Source organism: Otolemur garnettii, unplaced genomic scaffold, assembly GCF_000181295.1.
Source record: "Otolemur garnettii isolate 467f Iridium unplaced genomic scaffold, OtoGar3 scaffold00077, whole genome shotgun sequence".
Taxonomy (NCBI): domain Eukaryota; kingdom Metazoa; phylum Chordata; class Mammalia; order Primates; family Galagidae; genus Otolemur; species Otolemur garnettii.
The window spans coordinates 6,281,326-6,293,191 of record NW_003852472.1 but is presented as its reverse complement, the minus strand read 5'-3'; the positions used below and the strand labels follow the sequence as shown (position 1 = coordinate 6,293,191).

Below are 11,866 nucleotides of genomic sequence, written 5' to 3'. Positions count from 1 at the left end.
TCGAACCCGCCACCTTAGGTGTATGTGGCTGGTGCCTTAGCCACTTGAGCCACAGGCGCCGAGCCAACAATTATTTATTATTACAGTTTAACATTATAAAATTAACAAAAATAATATAAAACGCATATCCTGGTGAAATAGCCACATGGCAGCCAAAAACCATACATTCCCTTACTGTTCTCCCACCCGTTCATGCATTCTTCTTTCCAAAAATTGGGACTTTTTTAAAACGCTGCGGAACGAGGGACAAATTGTTAAAAAGTGGGACATCTGGTCATCCTAAATTAACGCAAGTCTTAGGCTAATACTTTCAGAGTAAGGGTTCTCAGACACAACAAAAAAACCCTGACAACTAATACAGATCACCCCCAAAACTTGGCAGCACAGTATAGGGGTTAAGAGCATGAGTTCTGGAGTCAGACTGCCTGGCTTCATGGCTTACTATAACTGTGGCATTTCATGTAAATTCCTTAAACACCTTGTGCCTCAGTCTTTTAATCCCTCTGAGAGAGATAACAGTAGTATGTATAACACCACTTATATGAGGATTAAATATTTGTAAAATGCCTAGAATCATGCTTCAAACATAGTAAACACTCAATGATTATTAGCTATTAAAAATAACTCAGACTTGTTATCTGGTGAGGGTGTGGAGAAAAGGGAAACTTTTATACACTGTTGGGGAATGTAAATTGATACAGTCACTATAAAGAAAAACAAACAGTATGGAGCTTCCTTAAAAAATTAAAATCAGAATACTGGATCTAGCAATCTCATCCAAAGGAAAGGAATCAGTATCTTGGAGAGATACCCATACTTCCTTGTCTACTGGAGCATTATTTATAATAGCCAAGATGAGGAATCAACCTACGTGTCCCTCAAAGGATGATGGATAAAGAAAATGTGCAGGCCAGGCACAGTGGCTCATGCCTATAATCCTGCACTGGGAGACTGAGGCAGGTAGATTGCTTGAGCTCACGAGTGCAAGACAAAACTGAGCAAGAGTGAGACCCCCATCTTTACGGAAAAATGGAAAACTGAGACAAGAGGATGCCTTGAGCCCAAAAGTTTGAGGTTGCTGTGAGTTATGATGCCATGGGCAACAAAGTGACACTCTATCTCAAAAAAAAAAGAGAAAAAAAGGAAAAGAAAGAAAGAAAAAGAAAATGTGTGCACACGTGAGCATGTATTCTTTAGAATGAAAGAAATTCTGTCATTACCAAAAACATAGATAAACCTGGGGGACATTATGCTAAGTGAAATAAGCCAGCCATGGGAAAAAAAAAAACACTATATGATCTCACTTATATGTAGAATATTTAAAAAAATCAAACATATAGAAACAGAAAGCAGCATGGTAATTAGCAGAGGCAAGGAAGAAATAGGGAGATATAGGTCAAAGAGTACAAACTTGCAATTATGTATAATAAATAAGTGGAGAGTTTTAATGTACAGTAGGAAGATATAGTTAATAATATTGTATAATGTAAATTTGCTGAGAGAGTAGATTTTAGGTACTCTTACCACACATACCAAAAAAAGAAGGTGATGGGTATGTTAAATTGCTAACCTATAGTAATCATTTCACTATGATATAGGTATACCAAACTGTTGCCATTTCACTCTGATATACATTTATATGTATATCAAAACATTATGTTGTAAATCTTAAATTCATACAATTCAAAAGAATAGTTGGTCTCTTCAAGAACCACAAAACTTGTTTGCTAGTTAACTCTATTCAACCTCTTCTGGTTCATCAACTCCAGCATTTGACTGCAGCTCATTCATATTTTTAAATCTCCTATTGTCCTGTTGCTGGGGCATCTAGCAGTGGCCATTAGGTGTAGCTCTCAAGATTGCCTAAATGCTTACTTTTAAGCACAAATCCCAATCCAGCCCCTCCTGTAGTTTAACCTTTTGTAGTGGCCAGCAGAGGACACACAGGGTGTTCCAGCACTCTGTCCCACTGCTTGCTACTACTTCATATTTGGTTTCCCTGCCAAAAAAGATTAGCTTTATGGAGGCACAGTGTGACAATTGGACTGGGACCTGGGTATTGATGTCCAGGCAATTAAGAAGAGAATATGAGATTTTTGCGCTTAAGCAATCTTTGCTTACATACTTCTTTCAGAAACCAACTCTTTCTTAAATTCAGAACCCCTAAAGCACTACAAAATGACTCTGTCCATCTACCTCAAAGTATCTATTATATACAAGGAAAGATACTAGGCACCATCTGCCAGAAGAAAAAAAACAAGAAAAAAAAATAAAACCAGATTTCAGTCTTCAAAAGACGATTATGTTACAGTGTAACAAAGCTCAGAAGCAGCTTGTCAAAGAAGGCACTAACTTCTGATTTTGTAAGGATCAATTACATTCTGGTTTTGAGTACAGAGATTTTAAGCACTGAAGTGCCAATGACTTAAGCCACAAAAAAGTCCTTAAAGTACATTGGTAAATAATCATCTTTATGATGGTTTTTGAATTTCACTTTAATCAAATCCAGTAAGACGTTCCAAATATCATTTATCCTTTAACAATCAACTCTCAATCTCTAAATCCTGGCTTTTACTTTAATCACTCATAAAAATTCTATTATTCAAGTGCTGATTATGGTCTGTCTTGCTGTGAACCAAGCAGCAGAAACACTAAGCCCACAGGCTGCTCTAAGTCCCTCACGTCACTGCTCTGGAATTGGAGCCAGGGAGAGGAGTGTCTGCAAGCAGAGGACTCTGAGCCAGACTGCCTGGGGTCAAGTCTGGAGTCTGCACCAGCAAATTACTTAGTCTCTTCAAGTCTCAGTTTGTTCTTTTGTAAAATGGAGGGTGACAGTAGTGTCTACCTTATACAGGGTCTGGAGGGATTAAATGAGATAATTATTAAAATGCCTAGAATAGTTCTTGACTTCAGTAACTCAGTCATTTTTGTTATTTAAAAAAATTCTTAATCAAGAACCAATTTTGTTCTTTACTGTCATTGCTTTGGCTCTCTATAACAAATATTAGACACATAGGCAGAGGAACTGATTGTGACTTGCTGTTAAGACTCCAGAAATTCCACCTGAAGGAGCAGGAGGATGATACCAGCCAGCAGAGGAAAGAGTTATGGGCACAGTCGTCTAGGCCAGGGAGTCCTCTCTTGGAGCTGCAGATTAAAGGAAGTGACACAAGGAGTGGAAGGAGTCCCTCTCAGACACAGAGGTGTGAGAGCAGAAGAAAGCTCCTCGGTGGGGCCTTTTTGACAGGTCAGCACCCACTCTGTGGATTTTGGAAGTCAGCTCCATGCTATTAGAAGAGATGAGGCAGGGCGGTGCCTATGGTTTAAAGGAGTAGGGCGCCGGCACCATATGCCGGAGGTGGCAGGTTGGAACCTAGCCCCAGCCAAAACCTGCAAAAAAAAGAAGAGATGAGGCAGGTCCTGAGGACAGATCTCAACTGCAGGGGATCCAAGACGGGAAAGTGTTATATGGCAAGGATTCTCTTCTGCTTTCTGGTTTCCTATCTGCATTATTTCATTCATTCTTATTCAAGGTAAAGAGAAAAGAGGAAACAAAGGGAAAAAAATCCCGAAGTACTTCAGGAATATTCATTTTACATACTTGAATTTGTTAAATAGTATCTACTATGTGGATTGGCACTTTGCTCACAAAGATGACTGAGGCACAGGAAAAATCCTCAAGAAAACTCTAGTCTAAGGCAGTGGTTCTCAACCTTTTTAATGACACAATCATTTAATATAGCTTCTGTGGGTCAAGACCCATAGGTTCTCAACCTGATCTAAGGGAAGAAACAGACAAGCAAGGGTCATTTTAAAAGTGTATGAATTGTGATAAAGATATGCTTAAGTATTATGGGAGGACTCAGTGAAGGCAAATACCAAACCTGGAATTGAGCAGGGAGTAGGAAGGTATCACAGAAGCTAAACTGTCATTGAGCAGTCACACCCACTGAGTTTATGTGATTACAGGGGACAAAGGGAAGCCATCAGGAAAAAGAGGCAGTGTGAACCAAGCCACGGGCAGAACAGCGTGAGGTATTACCAGCACTGTGTGTGGCTAGAAGAAGAGACAGGCTACCCCAACAGTCATGCACAAAGGCAGGAGGCTTTAGGCCTGAGTGGTTCTCAATCTGTGGGTCGCGACCCACAGGTACTGTATTAAAGGGCCACGCATTAGGAAGGTTGAGAACCACTGCTTTAGGCAGTTCAGTGGCCAGGAGGGAGATGTGTGATCTTCTTGGGGCTACTTTATATTCAGAGTCACCAAACCACTTATCTTTACCCCTTCATGTTATTTCACATGGAGGGAATGATTTGACACAAGAAACCTGGGAAGCTTCCCTTGGGGAGGGAGCATGGAGTCTGGCACAGATTTAGACATGTGCTGAATGCTCTAATACTTCATCCTAACAAAGGTCAGGCATTTTAAAAATAGATGATGTGAGAGGTGAAGAGTTTGTTATAAGGATGGTTATCAACACATTGGACTTAGATTGCTAGACCATGTCTATGGTACTAAAATAATGCAGACTTTGCTTAGCTCATAAAGACAAGTAGAAATATGTTTGTTTGCCTAGGGAGGTGAGCTGACAAGATCAAAAGAACTTTACACTGTATTTGGAGGGGTAGAAAGTAAAATGTTTAATCTCCATCCTTACCCCATACTTCCAAATGAGAAATTAGCCCCAAAGGGGCTAAGAGGTATGGCTTGTAGAACCAGTGGCCTATACTGGAAAGTCTTTAAGATAAGGTGTCAGAAATCAGACCTATAACCTCAGATCAAGGCTGCCTGAAAGCTCCTTTCATGGCCAATCCTCATACAGTGGCAAAATCTCCTCAGACATCTATAGATCACCAGTTATAAAATAAGTGGAGATCTTTGGAGAGGTGATAAAAATAATCTCCTGGGTATCACCCAGGCTCATGACACAGGATTTAAGGTTGGAAGGGTATAGTAGAAAAACATGCAGTGTCATATGTCAAAAAACATAAACTTCCACTAATCATCACTGTGACTCTACCACCTAAATACTTTGAAAGTAGTTCTTGGAAAAGTGAATCAAGTGATCATATAGATCTATGAGCATGAGATGACATATATTGGCAAATACCTGGAAGACAAGAAAAGTGATATCCTTTTGAGATCATCCAGATGCCAGACAGGTCAAGAAAATTACTGATGGATTCTTGACACAGATCTCAAAATCACACTGAAGCAGGACATTAGGACTTCAACCATTTGGACATTTACTGGTGGTGTCATTTAGCTAAGAGCTAGTTTGACCAATTGGTTGTCATCAGACCTGAAGCAAATTTTACCTCCAAAAGAGCAGAGAATATAATTAGGCATGCTCTATTCTAAGAATGGCTTTCTAAACAAAACTGGATGCTAGAACAAAGTCATGAAAATCTTGAGAAGTAGTACAAGTCATGATAGCCACAGAAGGAGCTCAGGGGGAGATCTAGTGACCTCAAAATACGGAACTAACTGTACTGAAAGGCAGTTTCCATAATTATCAGGAGAAAATATAGTTTATCTTTTGTAGTAAGAGGTTTTGGAAAGAACGATGGTTCAAGGGGATTGACAAACTTCAAAACTGAAACAGCAACTGAGCCCTGTAAAAAGGAAGCAAGGGCATGGAGGTGAGGAGTTACATAAGTAAGGAGCTAAACAGGCAGTTTCTCCAAATAAGCTAAGTTTAAGAGAACATATATGAAAGTTGGAAAGTAGAACACACCATCACAGAGATTAGCACAGAAGAGCAGAATGCTGAGGAAGTGAAAGTTAACTCATGAGTATCACTGAGGTAAGACAAGCATTGGCTGAAGAGGCAGTGATATAAATACTTTATCACCAGAGGCTTTAGCTATGAGGCTGTTTTGAGAGAAAGCTGTATGGGAGATGTTCCAGATGGAAATTGGATTAGGGCACCACCAAATAATCACCCAGCCTTGAGATTTTGTGATTCTAAGCCCAATAAATGCTGGCTAAGCTACACTACAACAACCTTCTGTAGAATACCATATATTCTCCCCAAATTTTTCAGACTTCAGGTATAGAGAATAGGCAAGATCCTAAGATGTGAGAAAACCATGAGAGGCTTACTGTACAGAGGACTTTGTTTCCAAACCTCTCTGAGTCAAAGGCACACCAGACCCTGCTTTGCAAACAGTCACCTATCTACCTGAGACAAGCAAGAGCAGCTGCTGGCTGAGTTCAACAGGCAGCCGGAGGAGCCAGGATGTCTTTTCTTGCATGTTTTCCTAATTAATTATACTCTGAGAGGCCTTTGAAGCAGAGTCCCTCTTGAAAACGTCCCAGGGTTTGGAGAAAAGAAGGAGTTTCAAGCAGTACTGGTAACTCTAAACTTGTCAAATGGAAAAGCTTCATTCCAAAACAAATGGTTTTGGGGCCAGGTGGGGGCAGGGGCAGACTGTTAGCCAAATGTCAGCTTTGCTTATTCTTGATAAACTTGCTAAAATGTCTCCTAATCCTCAAAGGTTCTAAGCCATGTTGATCATCTTTTAAAATAAGGTCACTGAATTTAGAGAGCCAGGAAGACTGCAATTCTTTGAATGTGTTAAGACCATCCAGTAAAGCAGACCTAGCTAGAGTCTGACATTTTTTAAAACTCTGGCTCTCATGGCCTTCTCATATGCAAAACAAGGTCATGTTCATGGGTCTTAATAGGTAGGTAAGTGCTGGATTGAATTGGGCATGACCCTTAGGGCAGGAGCCAGGGAGCACGAGAAATTAGGGAAAACACAGTATGGGGCAATAAAGAAATCCCCAGAATTCAGTGACAGGACAATTATGCTCCTCTCTCTCATGCCTCATATTTTTTCTGCTTGAGGTCTTTTTTGACTTTATCCCCCAAACATGTTTCATTTATTTCTATTCTGTCATGTCTACACATTGCCCTGGTGCAGATTCTCTTCTACTTTCCTTTGAAGCCCACTGTCTATACAAAACCAGAGTCTTGTTATAGGATTGGGATGTGGGTAAGGTAAGAGAGGTGCCTAGGGCACATAATTTTAAGAGACACTCATTCTCTGGGTCCTGTCTGTACTGATCTTGTATTAACCCTGGAGTACCTCCTTAAATGTCACACGTTTAGGCACCTCTCTTCACTCACCCGAATCCTGCTCCTGTTATGTTTCTAAAACTCAGCATGTAACTGTAAAACACCCATACCATATGGTCCCTTCCAGGACCTGATGGAGGGCTGCCTTTCCATGTTTCACCCCCAGTATCATAATTTCATGCCAAATAACGGCATTCCTTTCCTTACAACAGTTTCCAAAATACACATTGTTGCTTTGCATATCCGATCTGTACTATACCATGATCTCCTTCATGAAATGCCCTATCTCCTTTACCCCTGGCAAATATAGTCATTTGCACTACTGTAGAACTCTTAGGATCACACTATAATTCTCTTAAACATCTTAAAATAAACTTCTCTTACAACTAGAAGCCTTGTTTTGAAACTACAATGTAGTTCTCCTTCCTCTATGTCCCACCATATACCTAGTGTATTATAACATTGAGCACACACCGTGATCTTTAACTGTTTACGCGTCAGAGGCTTGAGGTGTCAATCCTATGGGACAGATATTCCTTTCCCATCTGTGCATTCCCAGAGACAACCACAATTCCTAGCATACAACAGGCCTTCCATTCAGCAAATAGCGTTTGCTGAATAAATGAATGTATATTCTACTGAATATACAACTTTAGTGTTCTTCCTATTTTCCTTTAAACAGGATTAATTTCAGAATCCAAAGCAACAAAGCCTTCCAAACATGGGGAAAGGAACCAGGTAAGCCATAACACACATGATGGATTTATTTATGCAAGTTGCTAACTTTATCCTTTCAGTGTGAACCTGAGAGTTTTACAACAGTGCAAATGACCACCACGAGCAAAGCTGAAACATTTCTTAAACATCATTCATAAATAGACTTAAACGTTTTTGTTTGCTTTAATTAACTAATTAAAACATCACAGAGGAAGTTTGTAGAAGACCTTTGTCTATATTCACTCTAGCTTTTTGGGGAGGTATTTAATACTAACCCACCTTTGAGATTTAGAAGGTTCCATAAATGAACTTAAACTGACTGATTCTGGCCCCTCTTCTCTTAGAAACAAACGAGTATTTCGGCTATTTAAAAAACTACAAGGTCTTTTCCAACTTTCAAACAAAACACTGGCTCCATGGAATACAGAATGATCTACTGTTAACACAGGCCAAGAGAATGCCTTATGCCAAACTCCAAATAGCACTGGAGAAAGTCTGACTGTTTTCAAGGCAAGGCTGAAGAGGGTGGCCAGCAAGAGGAAGCAGAGGGCAACATCTCTTTTGTTGGCAAGGATGGTGCTGTGTGAGAGTAGGGCAAGGGCAGGCAGGAGGTAGAAGAGATCAATAAGATAGTCACTAGCCACATGGGTCTATTTAAATTTAAACTAATTAAAATCAAATCAAATCAATTTACCTCCTCAGTCTCACTAGCTACATTTCAAGGGCTCAACAACCACACGTAGCTAGTGTCTACTACTGTATCAGACAGTGCAGGTATATGGAACATTTTCTCTATCAAAGGAAGTTCTACTAGGCAGTGATAGTATGAATAATGGAAACCTACATATTCTTTGCCTCCACAGCCTGGTGAGCAAGGATATCCATTTTCTCCTCAGATGATATTATGCATATACTCAGCATTTTCTCATTCATCTTCTTTTAAGCAAATGACTTCCAAAAAAAGGAAACATTTTGTGTGCTATGAGACAGGATGCTGTCATTATAGTTTCCTGTCCAGCTAAAAATGAACAATATCAACAGAGATAGCCAGATTTGGCTCACTTAAGAAACGTGCAGTGACGAATGGGCACCAGAAATTTGAGAACAGTTCAAAAATGAATGTGGTGCTGGAAGATAACTCCAAGGCAGAGACAGAGAGGGAAGACAAAGCACCCAATGCACAGATTAGCAAAACAGACTGGAATCTGAGCACTGCAGACTGAGAAATCCAGCCCTGTAGCCCAGGGCCCCAGTGCATTTAGATTCTAATGTGCAGTATGTTTCCTGTCTTCTGGAGGGGCAGCCATGCTGAACTGTAGCTGTCCCGGGCCCAAGTCTCCCATTTCAAAATGAAAGAAATCAAGGAAAACAGACTCTAGGTTCAACTAGAGCGATAACTGCCAATTATTTCAACTTCAGTGATAACTGCTAATTAATGAATATTTCTAAGCACTTTCTCCAGCTAAACATGCAACTCGAGTAGGGTGACCAGATTTCAACATTTGTAAAGCGGGACAACATGGTGGGGGTGGGGGGGGGGATGGGGCAGGGCAGGGCCTGATAACAAGCAAACTTATCAAAGCAAACTTTGATAAGCAGGTCTCGATTGCACTTCTCAACAATTATTTGTTATTATTACAGTTTAACATTATAAAATTAACAAAATAATATAAAACTCATATTCTGGGGAAATAGCCACATGGCAGCCAAAAACTGTATATTCCCTTCCTGTTCTCCCGCCCCTTCGTGCATTCTTTCCAAAAATCAGGACTTTTTTAAAACACAGCGGGATGAGGGACAAATTGTTAAAAAGCGGGACGTCTGGTCACCCTAAACTCGAGTCAAGTTTTCCATTTCTTGCCCTTTCTACAGATCTTTGCTCATGTTTTAAATAACTACTCACTAACAGATTCTATTTTTTAAGGAGGTAGACCGAAAATCCTAAGATTCAATCTGAAAGAGAAGCCAAGGGCATTCTTTTCCAAGCATTAGATTGGTTTCACATGGGGTGATTAGACTGTTTTGTGCTAATTGCTCTAGAAAGAACTAATTAGAAAAATCTACCATTCAGCTAATGAGAGCTGGGCCCTAACTATCTCAGAGCTTAACTTCCCAGGTTGTAAAATATCACTTTTTTTCCATACCTGCTCTGAGAAAGTTGTCACTGTGTTAAATTTCAACAGTCAGGCTGGGCATTAAATAACTAAGGCAACATTTACAAAATGCCTGTATGTGCTATTGTTTGCAGTGGCTCCGCCCATGACTTCACAGAAGGATAAATACATAGATCAAAGTCTGTTAGCTAGAGGTAATGAATTCTGCCCCACTTTTCAGTGCAACCTTCTCACTGCCTTTGTGCTTTTTATTCTGGGGCCGTTAATAATGCAGGATAAGGAATTTCACGTGTAATGTTGTTACTCCTGGAAGAAGATTTCATTAAAAGGCAATGATATCGCCTGATTGAGACTCACATCTCTGCCACGGGTTGTAGCATTTATCGAGAAGCTGATAGAAAGAGGATAATAAAGAGCTAATAAATCAGAGTTCCTTATTATATAATAAACCCATACAATAAACATTATGTAGTATAAGTAAATACCAAAAAGGAGGAAATCAGCCTTAGTATTAGGATGAGGGCTGTTACATTGCTTTCTTAGAAGAGTAAGTTCAGGGCGGTGCCTGTGGCTCAAGGAGTAGGGCGCCAGCCCCATATACCAGAGGTGGTGGGTTCAAACCCAGCCCTGGCCAAAAATGGCAAAAAAAAAAAAAAAAAGAAGTTCAGGAGGGCTTTGGGTTTCATATAGATTTACATATTAGTACCATTTGGACATTTCAAGAACACTATTAAAGAAATGTGTCTATAGCTCAAAACACTCCTTACATCCCAAAAGGCACTTTTTCACAAAAGAGCTTGCAGTCCTCTTGGCAGGCACCAAGATCCTCCATGCTGCGAAATGATGTGTGAAATTAGCAGAATTATAAATGTCAAAACTTCTCCTGTTGGAATGAAATGCTGTGGATTGTCTCTGCAATAGTTTCCTCATTCCAAGGTGGAAAGTTTTCAAGAAGACAAAGATTCACATGTTCGCAAACTGTATACTGAGGATGCTGGCCTTAACTTTCACATTTCCAAAGATCATAAATGACAACTGAACTCGCCTTCTCCAGCAACCTCTAGAAAGCAGAGATGCTCACTGCCATGTAGGTGTGTTTCATAGTCTGTTCTTAATTTTCCATAACTTGACTCACTGGTATTTGGAATAAGGACCATTTGGGGAGTTGCTTTGTTGCTCATTAGCACCTCTAAGCAGAGAGTGTGAAATAAGTACTGAGATTCAGATCCTTTAATATGTCCTTTGTTAACAGTTTGAGAAAAGAATTGTTAGGACTAGGGATTAAATAAAACAAATGGTTCTAATCAGGCTTGGGAAAATTCTGGAGATTACAGTTTCTAGGTACATCTCATCCCTCATGTATATTTCTCTTGACACTTATGATGCTTTGCTAAAAAAAAAATTTGTACCAAAATGTGCGTTAAAATCATTTATCATCCAAATGCCCTTAAGTTACTATGCTGTGTGTGTGTCTCCCTATACGTGGACACAGATAATAGATAAAGGGAGAGAAAAACTAGTAGTGAGGCACTTATGCATCTATTATTTATCTCCATTTTACAGACAGGATATCAGAAGGTCAAGTAGTTTGCCTGGGTTAGGAGTCCTCAAACTATGGCCCGAGGGCCACATGCAGCCCACCTAGGATGCGTATCCAGCCTGCCGGGTGTTTTTGCTGCCGCTGACTATTTTGCCTTAGCAGCCGACTCATCCCGGGGCCCACAGTCCAGCCCTCCAACGGTCTGAGGTACAGTGAACTGGTCCCCTGTTTAAAAAGTTTGAGGACCCCTGGATTACACAGTTAAGTGGTAGGGCGAGATTTTTAACCCTGGCTAGCCATTTCAAATTTCTTTTCTTTTCAAAGTGTTCCTGGCACTCTCAAACTCCATTGGTGTAATATATCAGGAGCAATTTGCTTTGAACTTCACCATAAGGCTTAATTTTGCCATA

General features: G+C 40.1%; 1 protein-coding gene across 3 annotated transcripts in view; it reads right to left on the bottom strand.

Moving 5' to 3' along the window:
• The window catches only part of AUTS2 (AUTS2, activator of transcription and developmental regulator), a 1,212,799-nt gene that overhangs the window by 432,748 nt on the left and 768,185 nt on the right, over positions 1–11,866 (bottom strand). The gene's annotated exons all lie outside the window — the stretch shown is intronic.